The sequence below is a fragment of the Pinus tabuliformis genome, chromosome 4_1, assembly GCF_031772625.1.
Source record: "Pinus tabuliformis cultivar Carrire ecotype Pingquan chromosome 4_1, CPIR1, whole genome shotgun sequence".
In the NCBI taxonomy this organism is placed as follows: Eukaryota; Viridiplantae; Streptophyta; class Pinopsida; order Pinales; family Pinaceae; genus Pinus; species Pinus tabuliformis.
The window spans coordinates 337,335,840-337,348,747 of record NC_142303.1 but is presented as its reverse complement, the minus strand read 5'-3'; positions in this window follow the sequence as shown (position 1 = coordinate 337,348,747).

Sequence of the window (12,908 nt, the reverse complement as noted above, 5' to 3'; positions counted from 1 at the left end):
TTATTACAGGAAAAATTTCGAATTTTTCTGTGGGCAATCCAATTTTACCCGTGGCTCCCATACCCTGTCCTCTACGTGCTGCCATCCCTCAATTGCTACCAAAGCCTGCAAACAAGTGGCTGCCTCCTGCAAACACTAGATCAAAGCGGCATTTTATCCCACACATTTTTCATTCTCTTCACAGCTCCTCATTTGCTACAAACTCCTTCACGCTGTCTCTTCCACGTTCAACCTGCAGTCAATATTTTCCTCACACTAGCACAGTCCTCTTTCCTCATCCACGCAGCTGCTATTACCCATTTCTCCCTCACGTTGACCTGCAAAACCCTCTCATCTGTCTGCTATCAACACATTTTTTCCTTATCCGCTCTCCACGCTGCCACGATTTTCTACACTCCCTAAGCTACCCACGTCCACCTCTGCCTGCATCCCTTCTCCTCTCATTCCATTTCCGTTTACTCCACGCACCCCCGCTACTCCAAATCCATCTTTCCCTCACTGCAATAGCCATCTCTGCTAATCTTCAACACACCTTTCAGCTCTACGCTGCAGTCACCCATTCAAAATCTGCACCGTCCAAGCAGCAGCACCCTCATGCAGTAAGCTCCAGATCTGCGTCAACTGTACCTGCATCCTCACGTAAACCTGTAGAGGAAAGTTGTAAAAAATAAAATCTGTGATCTTGATTTATGCAGGCTAGGTTTAGCGTGAGTTTTTCTTTTGTTTTATGATACAGGCGTAGGTTGTGTTAGCGCTCGAATTTGGCCTCAGGCTGAAGAAGGCAAAATCCAAGGCAACATCAAACCACTTAGCCTCATAGCTAGCCCTACGAGGACAGGAGAGGGCTCTTTCCGGGTTATCTCGGCAAAAGGTTTTCAAAGGGCTGAGATGACCAATAAAGAACACTGATTTTAGGCTAGTAAACTAATAGGGAAAGTTTGATTTCAAATTTTTAGGGTTTTGTTGGAAAACTGAGCACGGCAATTTTGGGTGCGGGGATGAGACACAGTTTTTGCAAAGATATTTTTGGGGCAAGGTAGGAGATTGTCTTGATGCCTCTGAAAGAAATGAATGGATAGATGTGACTGGTGAGGAGCTAAGGAGAGCAAGAAACCATCAGGAGTTCTCCTTAAACAGATGAAAACATAGATATTAAGCAAACTTAAAGGCAGAGCATAGAAACCATGAATTCTACCTTAACACTTCATTTACTTGATTTGCAGAAGAGAAGAGTAGGAAAATGATACACATAACAAACTTACAAGTACATGAGAGAAACACACCATCAACACAAATCACCACAGGAATCCCAAATAGTGCTGCAAAACCCTGGTCTTTCATTTGCCAAAATTGCAGAGATGCAAAGAGTAATACAGTCTAAGCTTATCCCTTAAGAGTCCAACCATGAAAATGACTAAGAAAGTACATAATATAGGCAAGCTAACACATTTCCTTGCCTCTAGGGGTCGAGCTCATCATCCTAGGAGCTGTTTCAACCAATTCTAAACTAAGCACTACAATCTAGGCAATCAAAACAACTTGCCTCTATAAGCTAGGAAACCAATTCATTCATTAATTTTTTGCTATTTTATGAATGAATCTTCTAGAATAGGTAAATAAGTGTCACGTCAACATAAAATTACATTAATTACATCAAGGAGGGTGAAAAATCCCACCAAAAGTCAAAACTGGTCAAATGCTGCGTTTTCCTGAGCTAAAGATGGAAAATTGAGAAAATGTCTTGATGCGTAGCGCGCCTTTGAGCCCACTTTTGGGGCACTTCCCGGCATCCAAATGAAGCTCAAGTGGGCTTGTTGGAAAGGTTTGGATGTCTACTCTCCAGCCCAAGTGGAATTTCTCAATTTGGTGGCCATTTGCCCCTCCAAAAATGCAATCTCCCAAGACTGCTTCCTGTGTGTCCAAAAAGTGGCAGAAGGTCATTTTTTGCTTGTTTTTTGACCTTTTAGGGGCCCAAACCTCAATGAAATGTCTTGGCAGTGGCTGAGCAAGTGTAATTTGTCATGACAAATCCAAAAATGCAGAGTTTTTGTGAAATGGACCTCCCCATCTTCAGGGTAGCCGCTACGTGTTGAGGGCAAAAACCTGTTTTTAGCAAAAAAAATTCAAAATTGACCAAAATTGCTCCAAATTTTCTGAATTTTGAGCTGGGGGTGTATCATTGAGCACCATGCTCCTTCAAGGAGGCTTCAGCCAAAATCTGAAGTGGATCGGGTCTTTTCCTCGTTTTAGTGCCTTGGCCAAGCGTCCTTTGAGTACCTTCATTTTCGCTTTGCACACATGCATGCGGGCCCAATAATGATTCTTCATGTGGCGGAGCATATCTTTGTCCCTGTTTGCCTTGGCTAGCAACTTCTCTAAATGAGTGTTCACCCGAATGAGCATAGACCCTTGCTCAATAGGTGTCAAATCACCGGGTCTCTTGCAAGCCAAGTTCCGGTCTTCTCGGATCCTCCGCAACTCATCAAGAGTGTGTTCATCCTCTAACTGTCTGTTGTGCTGCTCTAAGTATTTGATTGTCCAATTTGCCATTTCCAACTTCTGCTGCAACAAGTGATTTTCAGCCTTTTGTTGCTGAATGCTCTCCTTTAGCTTCGAGCTAGGAGAACTGATGTCAAGGTCAATAATGTCTATGTCCAGATCACCTGATGGTCCCTTATCAATCATGGGCTGCTTACCTCTCTCCTGTACCTGTGCTGCTGTCGAAAACGAGGCCCCTTCCACCTGATGTGGAGATAACACTCGCTGCGCTGATGAAGAAGGCGAGACCCCTTCCACCTAATGTGGAGATAATACTCGCCGTGCGGATGCAAATAAGGCCCTGTGGCCTCTCTGATATGTAACACATGCTGGACTGCTGACATGCTCGGGCTCTGGAATGTGAAACTGATGTGAAGGCCCTCCCTCATCATGGACAATCTCAGGAGGTGGTTGTGGCACCATGAAAAAGTCGCTAGAGATGAAATCCTCCCAAGCAATACCCTGCTGTGCCAACTGATGCATCACTATGATCTCGATCAGTGCATAATGATATATACTCTTGTGTTGCTGTGCGGGGTTCTTCCTTTGCACTAAGGGCACCATCTTCTCTATATTTCGGCACATGAAAAATGGAATGTTCATCATTCGTACCCGGGTTAAATGCATCAACAAACGGATATGGTACGAATATAAACGTGAAAATCTGTCCTCACAAGTGAAATAGAGCATAATGAGCCTCATCAAGGGTGCATACTCATCCCTTAGGAATCTGAAGGGAAAAACAGCAGTTAGGTGTCTCATACACCCGGGTTTGATATATGGCTGATAATGAAATCTGTCTAGCTGCTGGCGCTTGTTCCACTCCTCCCCAACATTTGGTATCCCGGTGGCTTGAGCAACAATTTCGGGTGATAGGGTGAAATCCACTCCTGCAAGGTTCACATGACCATTGTGCAAATGTAGGACAAACAAGCGGACTAGTTCTCTGTGATGTTGAATTTGTGAGATCCGCTCACAATATCCAAAGCATGATTGATACTGAAAACATGTCATTGCAAGTGGACAAGCTTGCAAATAAGCCAAAGAAGTGGGCTCCTCCCTGACATGCCGACCACCTTTACCACCCTTGTGATGCCTCCTTGGCACTTTTACCTCTGGTGTTGAATCACTGTCATAACTCTGCTGATAATCTGATTCGGTTTCTGACATGGTTTTGAAGGCAAGGTGGCTGAAATGTATTGCTGACTTTGCACCCAATTAACTGTTGTTTGACTTTTTCAAATGCTGTCACCAAGGGGACATAAATACAAGGGAATTGTTAGGGATAGGGGAACATGAGGGAATTAGGGACAATAAACATAAATAAGGAATTTAGGGAAGGCAACATGGGAAATCATAAAATTGTGGGATTTTAAGGTGAAGTAGGGTTTGGGAATTTAGTAGGTTTTAGGGATTTTAGAGAGGAAAATTATGAAATTTTATGGGAAAATTTGAAGGAGAATGTTGATGAAGATGAGGGAAAAGAGGGATCAAAAATGAGCAACCTTGGACAGCAAAATATTTTGAAACCCTAGCACCATTAAGTCTTTAAAACTTCCACAGCAATGTAGGGTTTTGACTTCTCATTTTCATGGCATTTTAACATATTAATTTCTCATTCATCTTGCAAAACCAAAACTAGCCATGGAGGAGAGGCCTACCTGAAATTTGCTTGAGAGAAAAGAGGATTTGGTAGCTTGCTGGCAGTTTATTGGGCGAAAAACCCAACGCGTAGCGCACCTTGCCCAACGTGTAGCGCCCCTCTGACGCGTAGCGCACGAGCAATTTTGTTCTGAGAAAGGCAGCCTGATGCGTAGCGCGCCCCTGACGCATAGCATGCCCTCCCTGATACGTAGCGCGCCTCTGAAACTGCCCAATTTGCTCAATGACTCTTGAAATCGCCTTTGCAAGGATTCACTTAGCTTGTGAGAGGCAAATGAGTTGCTAATGAAGAGTGATGTGCTTTTATAGGCTTCCTTTAGATTTTTATTTGCCCAAAACCACTTTATAATGTTTGAGTGTTGACACTTTTTGAATTAATTGGCTCTGACTTCTGGTTTCCTTTCTTTGAAAAAAATTGGTTGAAATGATGATTTCTTCTGAAAATTTTTGCAGGGATAGCTTCTAAGATGCTTTGGCAAAGGAGACCAAGGGTGCGCTTCAACATTTGGAGAATTTGAAATTTTGACAATTTTTACAAAAACGAGATAATGACCTTTGTTTTTCAAAAACAGAGTTTTGAAAACAAGGTGAAAATTTAGCTGTACAATAGTGAGAATTATTGAAATGATGTTTTATGAAGGACATCCCTCTGGCCTGCTGGTCTTTTATGACCTCTCAAGACAAAAATTGACCCAACCCTAGACCTAAGACCTCGAAATTTAAAACAAGATGAATGACCCTTTGAAGATTTTATTTACTTAAACAAACCTGAACCAGCAGTGCCAAATAGGAGGGGAATAAAAAACACAAACTCCCTCCACCAAGGTTATGGCATGCCTAACGGAATGCAACATGATCACACTGATGGGACACCTAATCATGAAATGCAAAGAGCTTTGATCTCTGGTGAAGGGCTACTAGACCGACTCTAACATTGGCTCCAATGGGGATGGTAGCTCCTTGGAGGTGCCAAGAACCGCAGACCTCTGGGAGAGCAGACCAGTGCTTTCAACCATTGGGCGATGGAGTCATTATTTACTCATTTGACACAAACTCTGACAGCTTTAGTGACTGAAAATTGGACACAACTTTGACCCAAACTAACTCAATTTTGAACAGAAAATGGACTGATAAAAACACCTTGACAAACCTCAAACCAACCAATCTTCATCTTCAGAATTATAGCCTTCACCGCGGGCCCCAGACTGAGGATGAAAGATCAGTACACACATGCGATAAAATAAGAGTAAAACGGTATGTACAATGATGGTGACAAGAACAGAAAACGCTCAGGCATGGTACCTCTTTAGCAGCCGACCATTGACCGACCCTCCGGGATAATCATCTCCGTTCATTTCCTTGAGAAGAAAAGCATTTTGGCCACGATATGCTGCGATCTTGTAGGGACCCTTCCATAAATTGTCAAATTTGCCGTGCTTCCCTTTGTCTTCATTCCGAGCATCCCACCTCAAAACCACATCATCTATTTGGAAGTCATCTGGTTTTGCTTTCTTGTCGTAAATCTTCTTTATGCGCTCTTGCAACTTGAGAGTATTGTGAAGAACTTCCTCCCGTGTTTGCTGTAAATGAATCATTTGATTAATCCGCCTCTGCATGGGATCTTCCTCACTACTAGCTTCTTGAAGCAATTTGACCACCGGAATAGCGAGCGAAGTAGGAAACACTGCGTCTGTCCCATACACCAACTCAAAAGGAGACATGCCAATTGACTTTTTTTGACTTACCCTATCAGCCCACAGTGCATTCACTAACTTTTTATGCCAGCTCTTCTTATTGATTTCCAACAACTTTTTAATGATATTTACCAAGGACTTATTTGAAGATTCTGCCAACCCATTTCCTTGCGGATGGTAGGCGGTAGAAAGCCCCAAGCTGATATTGTATTTGTAGCAAAACTCAACCATTCTCTTTGATTTGAATGCTGCTGCATTATCTGTAATTAACTTACTTGGACAACCAAAACGTGATAGTATATTATTTTCAAGGAAAGAAATAATTACCGCATCCGTGGCCTGCCGGGTGGGAATGGCTTCAATCCATTTTGTGAAGTAATCTGTAGCTGTCAATATCCATCTATGTTGTCTTGATGATGCCGGATGAATCTCGCCGATAAAATCCAAGCCCCACTGCTGAAATGGTGCGCTGACTTCAATTGGTTTGAGAGGCAATGGTTGTAATTTCTGTTTCCCTTGAAAAATTTGGCACTCGTGACAATTCTTGACAGCTTTATATACATCTGAAAACAATGAAGGCCAATAAAAACCTGCCCTTAGGATCTTATTTGCTGTAGTCTTCCAAAACAAATGGCCCCCGTAGTCACCTTTATGAAAATCTTCCACAACTGTTTTGGCTTCCTCCTCGATCAAACAATTCAACAATATTCCACCGGGGTCTTTCCAATATAGTGCAGATTTGAGGATGCAAAACTTGGCTGCTTTCAACTTCAATGTCCTACTTTTATTTCGAGGCATCCCGGGAGGTGAAGACAAATTTTGAAGTACATATATAATATCAGCATACCAAGGAGAAGAAATAAAGATGTCAGATACCTGTTGTGCTGAATTCTCCTCATCTTCATCGGACATGGCAGCCATCAAATTGATATCTAGGACGTGGAGATTTGTTTCAGCCATCAATTTGGCAAGACCTTGACCTTTGATCAGCTTAGTGGGTTTAATTTCCACATCATACTCTAATAATGCAGCAATCCACTTACCCCGCCTTCCTTCCGGTTTTGCCTGTACTAAAACATCCTTTACTGTTGCGTTAGGAACATATGCAATAATGTGGGAATTCAATATATACACACGGAAATCCTTCAAGGCCTTCACAAGTGCAAGTGCTTGTTTTTCGATGATGTTATACTTCAATGCTCCGTCCCTTATAATACCGCTGAAAAAAGCAATAGGCTTCTCAACTCCATCTCTTTTTTGCATTAGTACAGCTGACAATGTGTGCTCAGAAGCAAATGAAAATAAAATAAAATCTTGTGTGTAATCCGGACTGATTAGAGTAGGGGCTGAAGATAGAACCAACTTTACCAAATTGAAAGATTTTACCGCCTCTTCGGTCCACTTTAGCTGGCTGTCCTTTTTTAGCATGTTTGTGATTTCTCTAAGATGCTCAGCAAGATTTGGAATGAAGCGACGCAGAAAATTCAACTTACCATTAAAGGACTGTATTTCTTTTTTGTTCTGAGGCTGCTCGATTTGCTGAATAGCTTCAACACGTGCAGGATCTATACGGATGCCGTCTTTGGAAATGATGTGGCCCAAGAGCTTGCCTTCACTCATGGCGAAAAGACTCTTCTTTGGATTCAGCGAAATACCATATTTTCTGCACTTTTGAAAAACCATTTTCAAGTGATATAAATGTTCTTCATCAGATTTCGAAAATACAGTCAAATCATCAAGGTAAACAACCAAAAAGACAAATTTCTCGTTGGCAAAGGCCATATCCATCGCACGCTGAAAAGTAGCACCTGCATTTTTCAAACCAAACGGCATCTTTGCATAATGAAATGTTCCCCATGGAGTAATGAATGCAGTTTTGTCACGATCATCCTCATTCACCAAAATCTGATTGTACCCGGAATAGCCATCGAGTAGCGACATCCTTGATGCTCCAACTACTCGCTACAATATATGATCCATCTTGGGCAACGGATAATTGTCTTTTAAAGACACCTTATTCAAATTTCTGAAGTCAATGCATAAACGGATCTCATCGGTCTTCTTTCTTACGAGCACCAAATTGGATATCCAATCGGAAAATCTAATAGGTACTATGATTCCAGACTTGTACAACCTATTTACTTCTTTTTCTATCAATGGCAGCAATTTAGGATTGATTCTCCTCAACTTTTGACGGAAAGGTTTCTGATTTGGCTTTATAGGAATAGTATGCTGAATGATATTAGTGTCATATGTTTTCAGATCTGAATAATCCCATGCAAAGACATTAGAAAACGAAGATAATAATCTGACATACTCCTTCTTTACCTTTGGTGACAACGACTTTGATAGCTTTACCATCTTGGGATTCTCAGCTACTCCAATGTTTACTTCTTCAACACCTTCTTCAGTTGGTCTCAATGTCGGTTTGCGGGCCAAATCATCTTGATCAAACAGCTCTTCCAAAGGAATCAATCCTTTAGGAATAAAATTGTCCTTAAGTTGCAGCACATCCATTTGATTTACTTCATCTGGTTCAGTGTCTATGGAGATGTCCTTAAACTCACCTTCAATCTGCAGAAAATCTTTGATTTCTTCATCATCCTGGAAGACTTGCCAACATCGTTGATTATCCGGAACTGTGGGGCGGTGTTTCACATAAATCTCAAATTTGTTGCTGTAATTCATTGGAATTTTTAAGTTACTTGCTGCCTTGGCCAATGCATCAGCAACACCATTTTGTATGCGGGGCACACATGTCAAAGTATGTTCAGAAAATAATTTCAAAATTTCTAGGATAGCATTTCGATATGCCCTCATACGAGGATGCTTGGCCTGAAACTCACCTTTAACTTGCTTTATCACCAACTCAGAATCACCATAAACTGCAATCTTCTTTGCTTTCAACTTGCGAAGAATTTCAGGCCAGCGATGAGAGCCTCATATTTTGCCTCATTATTTGAACAATTGAATGCTAGTTTATAAGAACACACTCTCACCTTGCTCAGGACTTTGTCTCGGGCAGAAAAGGGACTTCAAATCCACACACCAATACCAGCACCATCGCTGTCCACAGCGCCATCAAAATCCATGGTCCAAAGACCATCTTCATCTTCTTCCAACTGCTGAAATTGTGTTGCCTCCGTTTTTTCTGTTTGCTGCCCCTTAGCTTCAGCTGTTTGTTTCATGGCAGTTGGCTTTTCTTCTCTTTCCTTTTGCAGAACTTCTCTAAAATTTTCAGTAATCTCTGGTATATCCTCTGCCTGAACTAACTGACTATCTATCTCATTAAAATTATCAGCAAACAAAACAAACGACTCCAAATTTGTATGTACATAATTTACAGGATGATTTATTGGCTTTTCTTTGCTAATTATCATGTATTTCATCTTTTGCTCCCGATATAACTTTCTCAGTTGACCGAAGACTAGAATTGTAGCATAAGAAAAATTTAGCTGAAGTGTACTTTTCAACTTAGCTCCCCAAGACCTTGAGAGCAACATACCAAAACGCAGAGGAATATCCGCCACAACCACATCCATCAAGACATTCTTAGCTGGAATTTGATCTAGGCTTACCACCAAATCCTTGATCAATTCGATACACTTTACCCGGCTGGAATCAAATGAATACAAATCATGATATTTTCTTGTGATGTCTAATCCCAGCTTTTCCATGATTGCTTTCGGCATCAAATTGTGCGAAGCACCCGAGTCAAACATGGCATTATGTAAAACATACTCGTGCAACCTCAAACTGATATAAAAGGGAGGAACATCACTTTCAGGAGACTCACCATCTAAAGCAGGCCCAAAAATTAATTCCGGCTGATCATCTTCTACATTTACCGTGTCAAGCATTGGATCAATATTCAGAATTTTGGAAATTTGACCTCGGTAGTTGGTGTTTTTCATGATTTCAGTCAATGGAATAGACACTTTTAGCTTTGAAATTTCATTCTCCAAACTAAATGATGAAACCTTTTCACCTTCTTTGGCCGGAACTTCTCTTCTTTCAACTTTATCCCTCATTGTGCTTGGTGGCTGATTTACCTTATCTGCTGAAGATGATTGACCTGCTGGGGGATCAATTATCTCTTTTCCTTTTTTCTGTGGGGAAGCTGAATCATTTTTTGCTGAAGTATCTTTCTTCTTCTGAATAGGATTTATGGGAACAGCTCGATTTCTTAATTGTTTCTGCTGAGCGGACAAAGCATTGAGATATCCTCTTTGGTACTCCTCCGATTCCTCCTCAAGCGCTGCATCATTTGATAAGATATAATTCTCATCCTGATGGATGATGGAGTTTCTCACAAATTCTTCTTCTTCTGTAATATAGGTAGGCAGATCATCAGGAGTGAAAAAGTGATTTTCCTCCCCTATAGTATCACCTTCATCCTCGGATTCTTGGTCAACAAAATTCTGCTGAAGAGGAGGTTTTATTTGTCGCTGAGCTGCTAACTCTTGTGCCCTTGTTTCACGCTGCTTAATTCTGTATTGTGGCTGCTGCGGACCTCGGAAATTAGGATTGCGAATCTGCGGTTCCGGCTTGTCGAAATGAGCCTTTTCGAGCATCCTTTCTACCTTTTCTACCTTGCAAAGGAGCTGATCTGATGTAGAAGCTTCTTCTTTGATTGTCACTCGTTTTTCGGCTTTCATCCTTGCTCTTTTATCATTCAAATTTTCTTCAACACTAACAGCGATTTTCTGCATATCCTCCAAGGTAGGCGGATCTCTATCTCGCAATGAATAAGCCATCTCCGGATCAAAGCCATCCGGGAATTTGAGAAGAGCTGATTTTCTAGATGGTCTTAAATCATCTGGAATAGCATTGTAAACTGTGTTAAATCTGATAATGTAATCTTGGACAGACTCACCATGATTGCGTTTGAGATTGTTGTACTCGGCATTGATCTGAAGTGGATCCTTTCTGATTTCCCATCGATCTAGAAACTGCTTCTGAAGTTCATCCAATGTGGGTATGCTTCTAGCTGTCAAACCTCTGAACCATTTTCTTACTTCTCCTCCGAATGTTTGCACAAACAAACGCATAGTTACATCTTCTTCATCTATCTCATATAGATCAAAGAAAGTTGCCATTTTGTCTATATGCTGCTGAGCGGAAACACCTTGAGGAGTGCCATCAAACATGGGAATTTTACTCTGATAATCAGCTGGCATATCATGCAGATTTTGAGGAAGAGCAAGAGGGGCAAACCAGGCAGCCATTGCTTTAGGTAGATTGGGTCTAGGAGTAGTAGGTGGAGTAGGTGTAGTTGTAGTATGAGGGGTATAGGGAGGTGTAGGCGGAGGAGAAGCGATATGGGATGAAGAGGGAGAATTGACTGTAGATTCAGGATGTGTGACTATAGGGGATATAGAAATAAAAGGAGGATTGGTCTGTTCGTGCGGAACAGAAGTCGTGATAGTAGATCCAATATTGACAGATATAGTTTCGAGGAAATCAGCAAGATTAGTGACTTGGATATCTGTCTGAAGGTGTCTTAGGATGAAATTTTCAACCAATTTATTATGTCTCTCGATTTCAAGGGCAGCAACAAAATCAGGGTTGGGAACTAGAGAATCAAGTGCACTTTCAGATTTGGTTTTGAACAGGGACAACTCGAAGCTCTTGTCAAAATCAATGTCTTCAAAATACTTAAAAACAGCTGGACATGAGTGAGATTTGAATATATGACTAGAATCTGAAGCCAGCTTGGATATTCCCAAAATATCAAGGAACAAATAGCCAATCAGCCTGTGAAAACTCTCAACTTATCATCAAAAGTTCAGAGTTTAAAAATGTACTGGGGTAAAATGCAAATGAAGTGTTGTATTCACAAGCTCACGGAGATGGACTGAAGCAGCGTTTATCTACTTCCGCTTATGCAAAGCAAAAGCGTTTCGAAGGCTACCTGGCATAACTTCAGGCTCCGTCTAAGACTTATGAAATAAACACATCAACCCGCAAACAAGTTGTTGTCCCCAGTATGGTCGCCAATATGTTAGCGCTCGAATTTGGCCTCAGGCTGAAGAAGGCAAAATCCAAGGCAACATCAAACCACTTAGCCTTGTAGCTAGCCCTACGAGGACAGGAGAGGGCTCTCTCAGGGTCTATCTCGGCAAAAGGTTTTCAAAGGGCTGAGATGACCAATAAAGAACACTGATTTTAGGCTAGTAAACTGATAGGGAAAGTTTGATTTCAAATTTTTAGGGTTTCGTTGGAAAACTGAGAACGACAATTTTGGGTGCGGGGATGAGACAGTTTTTGCAGAGATCTTTTTGGGGCAAGGTAGGAGATTGTCTTGATGCCTTTGAAGGAAATGAATGGATAGATATGACTGGTGAGGAGCTAAGGAGAACAAGAAACCATCAGGAGTTCTCCTTAAACAGATGAAAACATAGATATTAAGCAAACTTAAAGGCAGAGCATAGAAACCATGAATTCTACCTTAACACTTCATTTACTTAATTTGCAGAAGAGAAGAGTAGGAAAATGATACACATAACAAACTTACAAGTACATGAGAGAAACACACCATCAACACAAATCACCACAGGAATCCCAAATAGTGCTGCAAAACCCTGGTCTTTCCTTTTCCAAAATTGCAGAGATGCAAAGAGTAATACAGTCTAAGCTTATCCCTTAAGAGTCCAACCATGAAAATGACTAAGAAAGTACATAATATAGGCAAGCTAACACATTTCCTTGTCTCTAGGGGTCGAGCTCATCATCCTAGGAGCTGTTTCAACCAATTGTAAACTGAGCACTACAATCTAGGCAATCAAAACAACTTGCCTCTATAAGCTAGGAAACCAATTCATTCATTAATTTTTTGCTATTTTATGAATGAATCTTATAGAATAGGTAAATAAGTGTCATGTCAACATAAAATTACATTAATTACATCAAGGAGGGTGAAAAATCCCACCAAAAGTCAAAACTGGTAAAATGCTGCGTTTTCCTGAGCTGAAGATGGAAAATTGAGAAAATGTCCTGATGCGTAGCGCGCCA